General features: G+C 50.3%; 1 long non-coding RNA gene across 1 annotated transcript; it reads right to left on the reverse strand.

Moving 5' to 3' along the window:
* Positions 1–4,519: 4,519 nt before the first annotated feature.
* On the reverse strand, positions 4,520–8,933 carry LOC108516488 (uncharacterized). Its single transcript, XR_001881845.1, has 2 exons — positions 8,869–8,933; positions 4,520–5,093 (listed from the first exon to the last, which is right to left on the reverse strand). It is a non-coding gene; the product is annotated as an uncharacterized LOC108516488 (long non-coding RNA).
* Between the last annotated feature and the right edge of the window lie 1,280 nt (positions 8,934–10,213).

A 10,213-nucleotide genomic window follows, 5' to 3' on the forward strand; every position in this document is an offset into this window, starting at 1 on the left:
CTGAGTAGCTGGGATTACAGGCGCCCGCCACCATGCCCGCCTAATTTTTTGTATTTTTCCTAGAGATGGGGTTTCACCATGTTGGCCAGGCTGGTCTCAAACTCCTGACCTCAGGTGATCCACCCGCCTCGGCCTCCCAAAGTGCTGGGATTACAGGCGTGAGCCACGCCCTGTGGTGTTTGTTTTTTTCACCTTGGATTCGAATAATGTGCTAAATGTTTTTTTCTTTTATTTTTTTTTCAAATAAATGTACCTCTTTTTTTTTTTAGACAGATTCGCACTCTGTTGCCCAGGCTGGAGTGTAGTGGCGCCATCTCAGCTCACTGCAACCTCTGCCTCCTGGGTTCAAGCGATTCTCCTGCCTCAACCTCCCAGGTAGCTGGGATTACAGGTACCTGCCACCACATCCGGCTAAGTTGTGTGTTTTAGTAGAGCGAGGTTTCACCATGTTGGCCAGGCTGGTCACTAACTCCTGACCTCAGGTGATCCACCCGCCTCGTCCTCCCAAAGTGCTGGGATTACAGGCATGAGCCACCACGCTCAGCCAAATAAATGTGCCTTTATTTATACTTGCAAACGGGTCAAAGATTCAGCATGTGGTACAAAATTCAAAAGGTACAAAAAAGAACACAGTGAAAAGTAAGTCTTCCACCTTCCTCTGCTCTCAGCTTCCCAATTCTCCTCCTCAGAGGTAAACACTCTTGTTAGTTTCTTCTCTGTCCTTCCAGAAATCAAATATTCTCTTTTAGGAATTTTTAAAAAAGCATTATTTATCAAGATGTGGTCTACATACCCCCTGAGTCAGAATCGCCCACGTCACAAACATTCAAGTTGGAGAACACTGCTTTGAAGAATTTACCAGCTATCATCCTGTGATGGGAAGGATATTTCCAGACAGCCTTATTTCCTCGCATGATCTCGGCTCACTGCAACTTCTGCCTCCCAGGTTCCAGCAATTCTCCTGCCTCACCCTCCAGAGTAGCTGGGATACAGGCACACACCACCATGCCCTGCTAGTTTTTGTATTTTTAGTAGAGACGGGGTTTCACCATGTTGGCCAGGCTGGTCTTGAACTCCTGATCTCGTGATCCGGCCACCTCGCACTCTCAAAGTGCTGAGATTACAGGCTTGAGCCACCGCGGCTGGCCCAGATGACCTTATTTCTAAGAGAGGAGACTAAGACTGAACCTGGTCGAATTCATGCCAGGTCTAGAATGAGTTTCCAACACTTTCTGCCACGCTAGTGTTTTGCAGACCCTGCGTGTATGTGTGCTTGTGTGTGTGTGTGTGTGTGTGTGTGTGTGTGTGTCCTTAGGAGCAAATCCTTTCTCCAAATAAAATAATACCTGGAAACACACACACACACGCAAAATAAAAGCAGAACTCTTCCTATTGAAGTGGGGGTGGGGTGAGCAGGGGACCTCACTGAGCCTTCCTTGCCTTATTGTAGGCCCTGTGGCACCTCCTTGGGACCCAAGAGTGGAAAGACCACAGTCGCATCTTAGGTGACATCCTACAGGTGACAGGAATTTGGGGTATTCAGATGGTCAAATCCAAGGCAGGAGAAGAGGAATTGGAAGTCTCACCTCAACTTCATTGCTGGGAACCGTGGATGTCCCCATTGTCCCCAGTGCCTGTTCCTCTCAGTCAGCCCCCCTCTGCATTCCTTAAGCTCATCTTAAGCTGATGAATGCAGAAAACTGTTTGGAGCCCAAGCATCCCCAAGAAAAGAGGTGGCCTCAGCCAGGTGCAGTGGCTCATACCTATAATCCCAGCGCTTTGAGAGGCCGAGGTGGGCAGATCACTTAAGGTCAGGAGTTCAAGACCGGCCCAGCTAACATGGTGAAATCCTGTCTCTACTAAAAACACACACAAAAAAAATTAGCATGGTGGCACAGGCCTGTAATCCCAGCTACTCGGGAGGCTGAGGCAGGAGAATCACTTGAACCTGGGAGATGGAGGTTGCAGTGAGCCAAGATCGCGTCAGTGCACTCCAACCTGGGTGACAGAACAAGACTCTGTCTCAAACAAAACAAAACAAAACAAAACAAAACAAAAAAGGCCAGGCGTGGTGACTCACGCCTGTAATCCCAGCACTTTGGGAGGCCGAGGCGGGTGAATTACAAGGTCAGGAGTTCGAGGCCAGCCTGACCAACATGGTGAAACCCCCGCCTCTACTAAAAATACAAAAAATAAAATAAAATAGCTGGGTGTGGTGGCAGATGCCTGTAATCCCAGTTACTAGGGAGGCTGAGCCAGGAGAATTGCTTGAACCTGGGAGGCAGAGGTTGCAGTGAGCTGAGATTGTGCCACAGGACTCTAGCCCAGACAACAGTGAGAGACTCCGTCTCAAAAAAAAAAAAAAGAGGTGGCCTCGTTTGAGCATTCACATTCCTGACCACCTTAAGTGTATTTATCAAGACTTCTAATGTGCCCAGCACTATAAACTCCAAGAAATCTCAAACTAGTCCTCACTTGCCAGTTACTCTCAATTTAGCTGGAGAGAGAAGATATAAAAAGAAGTGATAATGGCCAGGCGCGGTGGCTCACACCTATAATCCCAGCACTTTGAGAGGCCACGGCAGGAGGATCTCTTGAGCCCAGAAGTTTGAGACCAGCCCTGGCAACCTAGTGAGACACCATCTCTGAAAAAAGTAAAAGAATTAGCCTGGCATGGTAGTGCATGCCCGTGGTCCCAGCTACTTGGAAGGCTGAGATGGGAAGACTACAGGAGCCCAGGCAATCGTGGCTGCAGTGAGCTGAGATGGCGCCATTGCACTCCAGCCTGGGCAACAAGAGCAAAACTCCATCTCAAAAATAAATAAATAAATAAAAAGGAAGTGAAGTGATAGCGACATTAAGCAGGTGTGTGCTGACTGCCAAGTGAGGGGTACAGGCAAGTGGGCAGATGGGCAGGCAGGTGTCTCCAGGGATGTGAGGAAGTGCGAGATCAGTTTAGGGGGAAAGGCCAGAGCTGGGCAGAAAGAAATTGCAGGCAACACTGCCTTCCAGGGGAAGCCTGGCCACTTTGAGATGCGATCAGAGCTGAAGAAGCAGCCAATTGGGCCCTAAAGCCCTGAACTCTTTTTTTTTTTTTTTTTAGACAAGGTCTTACTGTGTTGTGTAGTGACAGGATCACAGCTCACTGCAACCTCAAATGGCTGGACTCAAGTGATCTTTCTACCTTAGCCTCCCGAGTAGCTGGGATTACAGGTGCATGCCACCACGCCTGACTAATTTTTGTATTTTTTTGTAGAGATGGGGTATTGCTGTGTTGCCCAGGCTGGTCTTGAACTCTTGGGCTCAAGTAATTCACCTGCCTTGGCCTCCCAAAGTGCTAGGATTACAGGCATGAGCCACCACGCCCGGTTGGGCCCTGAACTCTAATCCTAGCTTAACTGGCTTGAGGGACTTGGGTTGGAGTTGAGAAAGGTTTTCTTTTTTCTTTTTTTTTTTTTTTTTTTGAGACTGAGTTTCACTCTCGTTGCCCAGGCTGGAGTGCAATGGCACAATCTCGGCTCACTGCAACCTCTATCTCCTGGGCTCAAGCAATTCTCCTGCCTCAGCCTCCGAGTAGCTGGCTAATTTTTGTTTGGCCACACCTGGCTAATTTTTGTATTTTTAGTACAGACGGGCTTTCACCACGCTGACCAGGCTAGTCACCAACTCCTGACCTCAGGTGATCCACCCACCTTGGCCTCCCAAAGTGCTGGGATTACAGGCGTGAGCCACCGCGCCCGGCCAGAGTTGAGGAAGATTTTTACAGCCGACTTCCATCCTTCAAACTCGCTTCACCATAAATCACAACTCTATCCTTTGAGTGGCTCCACATGGCTCACGCCACTGCAGCTGCACGCTGGCCTCCTAACTGCTGTTTGAACGCACGGAGACTACTCCCACCTGAGTACTTGCTGGTCTCTCTGCTAGAAGGCTGTTCCCCAAGGTACCTGCATGGCTGGATCCCTCATTTTTTTTTTTTTTTTTTTTTTGAGACGGAGTCTCGCTCTGTCACCCAGGCTGGAGTGCAGTGGCCGGATCTTGGCTCACTGCAAGCTCCGCCTCCCGGGTTAATGCCATTCTCCTGCCTCAGCCTCCCCAGTAGCTAGGACTACAGGCACCCGCCACCTCGCCCGGCTAGTTTTTTTGTACTTTTTAGTAGAGACGGGGTTTCACCGGGTTAGCCAGGACGGTCTCGATCTCCTGACATCGTGATCCGCCCGTCTCGGCCTCCCAAAGAGCTGGGATTACAGGCTTGAGCCACCGCGCCCGGCCTCATTTCTTTCCTTCACTGGGCTCAACGCCTGATCAGAGAGGCATCCTCTAACTGCCTTGTGTTCAACAGCATCCTTCCCGCTCTCAACATGCCTTCCCTGCTTTATGTTCTTCATAGCATCTATCATCATATGGCATTCTATATATTTACCTGTTGGCTGCTGCTCCCATTAAATGTGAGTTCCATGTGGGCAACACTGTGCCCCTGGTGCCTAGAACAGCACCAGACACATAGTAGGTATTACAACATAAACATTCATTGAATAAGTCAGTACATGAGTAACTCCCTCTCTCTTCTTTTTTCTTTCTCACCCCAGTGATTGCCTGGAGAGAGTGACTCCCTCTCGATGATTCTCACAGAATCCTCTCTAGGATGGAGGGGGGTGCTCACGTTGGCCTGGAGCTTTGATCTCATGGACAGCAGAGGTCCTGGTGCAACTTTACCATGCCACAAGCAGATGTAGCAGTGCAATTGTAAATCTCACCAGAAGGTGACAGTTGCCAAGGTGACAGCTTCTCAGGGTACCTGATAAGGAACCGGGTGAAGAGGAGACGTAGGCTTGGAAAGGGAGCACCATAGGAGTTGGTGGGAGCAAGTGAAAGGCTTGGTTTCTTGCTCCCTGCCTGGTGCCTTGGTCACTGCAGACACTGAGTCAGGGACCAAGGGGAGGAGGGAGGCAGTCATCGTCATGACGGGAGCATCAGTGAAACTGCTGGCCTGGTGTCCCCTCCTGGTCCTGGACTCCATGTCCTTTACCTGTCCTTGGCACCCCAGATGAGTCAGCAAGATCCAGCCTCTGAGGTTCATTGCAGCACTTCCCCTGGGGGCAGATTAGAGGATGTTGCATGATATTAAGTAATACATCTAGAGCAGGCACGGTGGCTCATGCCTATAATCCTAGCACTTTGGGAGGTCGAGGCGGGTGGATCACCTGAGGTCAGGAGTTTGAGATCAGCCTGGCCAACATGTTGAAACTCTGTCTCTACTAAAAATACAACAATTGACCAGCTTGGCCAGCATGGTGAAACCCCGTCTCTACTAAAAATACAAAAATTAGCCGTGTGTGGTGGCGCGTGCCTGTAATCCCAGCTACTCGGGAAGCTGAGGCAGGAGAATCGCTTGAACCCGGGAGGCGGAGGTTGCGGTGAGCAGAGATCGCACCATTGCACTCCAGCCTGGGCAACAGACCGAGACTCTGTCTGAAAAAAAAAAAAAAAAGAAAATTAACCAGATGTGGTGGTGCATGCCTGTAATCCCAGCTACTCAGGAGGCTGAAGCAAGAGAATCTCTTGAACCTGGAAGGCGAAGGTTGCAGTGAGCTGAGATTGTGCTGCAACACTCCAGCCTGGGCAACAGAGACAGGCTCTGTCTCAAGAAAAAAAAAAAAAAGAAAAGAAAAAAAAGGTAATACATCTGGGAGGGAAGGAGGCTGGGAAAGCGAGCAGCAGCCTGGGGATAAGGGTCATCTGGACTGAACCTGTCTCTGTATGGAACCCTACAGTCCAGGAAACAGGTGGGGCTGGGAACTCAGGGAGAGGCGGGGCTTCCCTAGCCTCATCTGAAAATCAGCATTTTAGCTACAAGCAGATGAAAAAAGACAGTTTCAAAGCAGCAAATCCTCATAGAAAATGAATGTAGGCGTGCCTTGCTTTAAGCCACTCCTTATAGAAAAACTGAATCTCTCCCAAGAATAAACAATAAAGGGGTAATTCTTCATTTGAAAAGGGATGCTCCTTGGAGACATAGGTGAGTTTCCCTTGTGAACTGGAACTGCCTTTATAAATATTCAGCTTCCTCATAACTTGAAATGTTACACTTTCTGATTTATAAAACTACATTCAAATACAGGAATACTTTTACACATATATAATCTCATCAGATTCTCTGTGTTTTTTTTTTTTTTTTTTTTTTGGGTTCCCCCTTTCGCCCAGGCTGGAATGCAGTTGCGTAATCTTGGCTCACTGCAACCTCCACCTCCCCGGATTCAAGCAATTCTCCTGCCTCAGCCTCCCAAGTCACTGGGATTATAGGCGTGCACGCCATCACACCCTGCTAATTTTTGTATTTTTACTAGAGATGAGATTTTTACCATGTTGGCCAAGCTGGTCTGAAACTCCTGACCTCAAGTGATCCACCCACCTCAGCCTCCCAAAGTGCTGGGATTACAAGTGTGAGTCACCGAACCCAGCTGATAATCTCATCAGATTATCAAAGGAACGTGTGAGGGATCTAGCATCATACCCCTCCCCGCTTTTTTTTTTTCTTTTTTTTAGAGACAGGGTCTTGCTCTGTTGCCCAGGCTGGAGCTTTTGTTTATTTTAGAGACAGGGTCTTGCTCTGTTGCCCAGGCTGGAGTGCAGTGGTGCAACCTCAGCTCACTGCAGCCTAGACCTCAAGAGATCCTCCTGCCTCAGCCTTCTGGGACTACAGGCGCGCACCACCACACCTGGCTAATTTTTTAAATTTTTGGTAGAGATAGGGTCTCGCCATATTGCCCAGGCTGGTCTCAAACTCCTAGGCTCAAGCAATCCTCCCGCCTCAGCCTCCCAAAGTGCTGGGAGGACAGGCGTGAGCCACCGCACCTGGCCAATTATCTCCATTTTGTGAGCAAGGAAACAGGCTAAGAGCGGATAAGTCACACAGCTCAGGCAGGCCTTCAGGCTTGAAGCACTTCCCAGCACATCACACCTGTCCCCATGTGATTCCAACACAGCTCTTGGGAGGCTGGTACAGAGCAACAGACTATGATCCCATGTGAGAGATGAGAAAACTGAGCCCCAGGGAGGAGAAGGGCTCCAAATAGATTGCCTGACTGAGTCTAGGCTCTAGAGTCAGACATACCCAGGTTCAAGTCCTAGGATTACCACTCACCAATTCTCCTTGGCAGGTACTTGAACTCTTGGTGCCTCTGTTTCTACATCTATAAAATGGGGATGATAATAACTAGGTCATGGGATCTGGGAGGGTGAACTGAAGCGATGTATGTTACTGTTTAGAGTGCTGCCTGACACACGGCTATTTGTATGCTGTCATTCTTGTTATTTTCAGAGTATTTCACACTTGTATGAAATATCCACAGAGGCGTGTAATGGAGAGTCTCCTCTGGGGGTAGGCAAGATGTCAGTCATCCCTCATCCTAGCCCTCCCCTCACCACCCTCAACCCTTCTCGAAACTCACACTAGGCTGGTTCTGTCCCAGCCCCCAAGAACTTCCCTGCCACTGCCTAACCCCACCTTGAAGCTGCCCGGTGGCCCTGGCAGATGAATGGCATCTCCCGGGGCCGCACCCAGCATGTGGTCATCCTGCCTCTGCCTGCGGCAGGGCCTGGAGCCCGGACGTGGCTGGCAGGCTGCCAGGGCTTCTTTGGTAGGGCGCCCCGCCACACCCTCTGGGCCCCTCTATTCTGGGAGCTGTAATTTAGACAGCCTTCCCCGCCCCAATTGCTATCTGTGGCAGCAGTCCCTGTTCCCCAGGGCCCTGCCCACCCCTCCGCGGCTGCCTTTTCATAAACAGCTCCCTGGCTGCCCTGTTATCTTGGGCGCTATGGCTCTGGGGAGGAGGCCCTGCCACCCTGGAGATACAAAGAATCCCTCCATCCCAGGGAGAAGCTCACCCAGTGCGGCGGACAGAGGTGGGATAAAGCCCTCACCCACCAAAGCCCAATATAGCAGCCCTCAGAACCTGACCCTGAAGTCTGCTGGATGGGGTGGGGTGCAGAGAAGAGGATAAGCTGTCATTTTCCCCCCAACACCCTGGGGACTGGGTCAGCCAGGGCTGTGGTCTCCTAAAGGCACTTGCCTCAGCCATGCATGTTCAGCCACAGGCTACAAAATGTATGTGTGTGTCTCTGTGTTGAGGGTATCAATAATAGCAACAAAAGTGATGTTCCTAAAATGCAAATGTGCCTGAGGAGGCTGAGGGGAGAGCATCTCTTGAGACCAGGAGCTCAAGACCAGCCTGTGCAACATAGCAAGACTCCATCTCTACAAAAAAAAATTAAAAATTAGCTGGATATGGTGACCAATTAGACCTAGCTACTTGGGAGGCTGAGGGGAAAGGACTGCTTGAGCCAGGGAGGTCAAGGCTGCAGTGGGTTGAGATCGTGCCACTGCACTCCAGCTTGGGCAACAGAGCTAGACCGTGTCTCAAAAATAAAATAAAACATAGGCCAGGTGCGGTGGCTCACACCTGTAACCTAGCACTTTAGGAGGCCGAGGTGGGTGGATCACTTGAGGTCAGGAGTTCAAGAGCAGCCTGGGCAATATGGTGAAACCCCATCTCTACTAAAAATACAAACAAATTAGCCCGGCGTGGTGGCAGGCACCTGTAATCTCGGCTACTTGGGAGGCTGAGGCAGGAGGATCACTTGAACCCAGGAGGCGGAGGCTTCAGTGAGCTGAGATCCTGCTACTACCACACTCCAGCTTGGGCGACAGAGGAAGACTCCGACTCAAAAAATCAAAATCAAAGTAAAATAAAATGCAAATAAGATTGTGTCACTCCCTGACTCCAGACCTTCAGTGTTTCCCCACAGTCCTTATGGATGAAGCTCAAAAGACCCTCCATGCTCTGCCTTTTCTACCACTTCTCTCACCTCAGTGCCTTGGCACAAGCTTCCCCAGTCCCTGCCTGGACTTTGTTCTCCTCTTCACATAACTCCTGTTCATCCTGCAGGTCTCAGCTTATAAGTCATTGCTCATGGAACCCTCCTGTGACATCACAGACACTCCCTCCCTGTTCCTCCCTTTGGACTGGGATGGGTGTCCCTCCTGAGTTCACCAGAAGCACTACGCCCTTGCCTGTGCACTGGTCTACCTGCTGCCAGCTGTAAGTGCTCCCAGGGCTGAAACTTCCTCTTACTGTTATTTTTCAGTCCCTAGCCCAGTCCTGGCACACAGTAGGTTTTCCAAATATATTTGTTGGAATAATGTGCAAATGAATACATGAATGACTCCTCTGGCCCTCCAGGATGTGTGGGTATCTTGGGGGCTATTTGACTACTTTGTGCCTTCCATTTTTCTTTCTTTCTTTTTTTTTTTATTTTGAAGACGGGTCTCACGTCTGTTGCCAGGCGTGGAGTGCAAGTAGTGTGAGCTTGGCTGCACGCTCGCCCTTCTGGGTTCATGGCATTCTCCGTGCCTCAGCCTCCCAAGTAGCTGGGAGCTTACAGGCGCCGCCACCATTGCCTGGCTAATTTTTTGTATTTTTAGGTAGAGACGGCGGTTTCACAGTGTTAGCCAGGAAGGTCTTGATCTTCCTGGACCTTTGGTGATCCGCCCGCCTTGGCCTCCAAAGTGCTGGGATTATACCCAGGCGTGGAGCCACCGGCCGCCGCCTCTTTTTCTTTCTTGTCTTTCTTTTTTTTGAGGCAGTCAGTCTCTCTCGTCACTCGGCTAGGAGTGCAGTGGTACAATCTCGGCTCACTGCAACTCTGCCTCCTGGGTTCAAGTGATTCGTCCTGACTCAGCCTCCCATGTAGCTGGGATTACAGTCACGTGCCACCACGCCCGGCTAATTTTTGTATTTTTAGTAGAGACAGGGTCTCGCCATTTGGTCAGGCTGGTCTTGAACTCCTGACCTCAAGTGATCCGCCCGCCTCGGCCTCCCAAAGTGCTGGGATTACAGGCGTAAGCCACAGCACTCGGCCATGCCTTCCATTTTCTAGGAAAGTCCAGATGTTCCTTCGTCCTCTAAGTATAACTTCAGGCTTGCTGCACCATCTGTCCATCTTGATCTGGTCAATATGGTTGCTATGGCCATGAGTCTGCTGGCGGGGAGCCCCAGCAGGCTCTGAGGATGCGCTCTAGGACAAAGCAGGCATCCTTAGGTTGAGGGGGAGAAGGGCATAGGAAGAGGGCGTCCTCAGGCCGTGGGTCACATACAAGCAACAAGTCTGTTACCAGGAGGGAAGACAAGCCAAATGGACAGGTCAGGTCCTT

Source organism: Rhinopithecus bieti, unplaced genomic scaffold (assembly GCF_001698545.2).
Source record: "Rhinopithecus bieti isolate Rb0 unplaced genomic scaffold, ASM169854v2 scaffold_35856, whole genome shotgun sequence".
Lineage (NCBI taxonomy): Eukaryota > Metazoa > Chordata > Mammalia > Primates > Cercopithecidae > Rhinopithecus > Rhinopithecus bieti.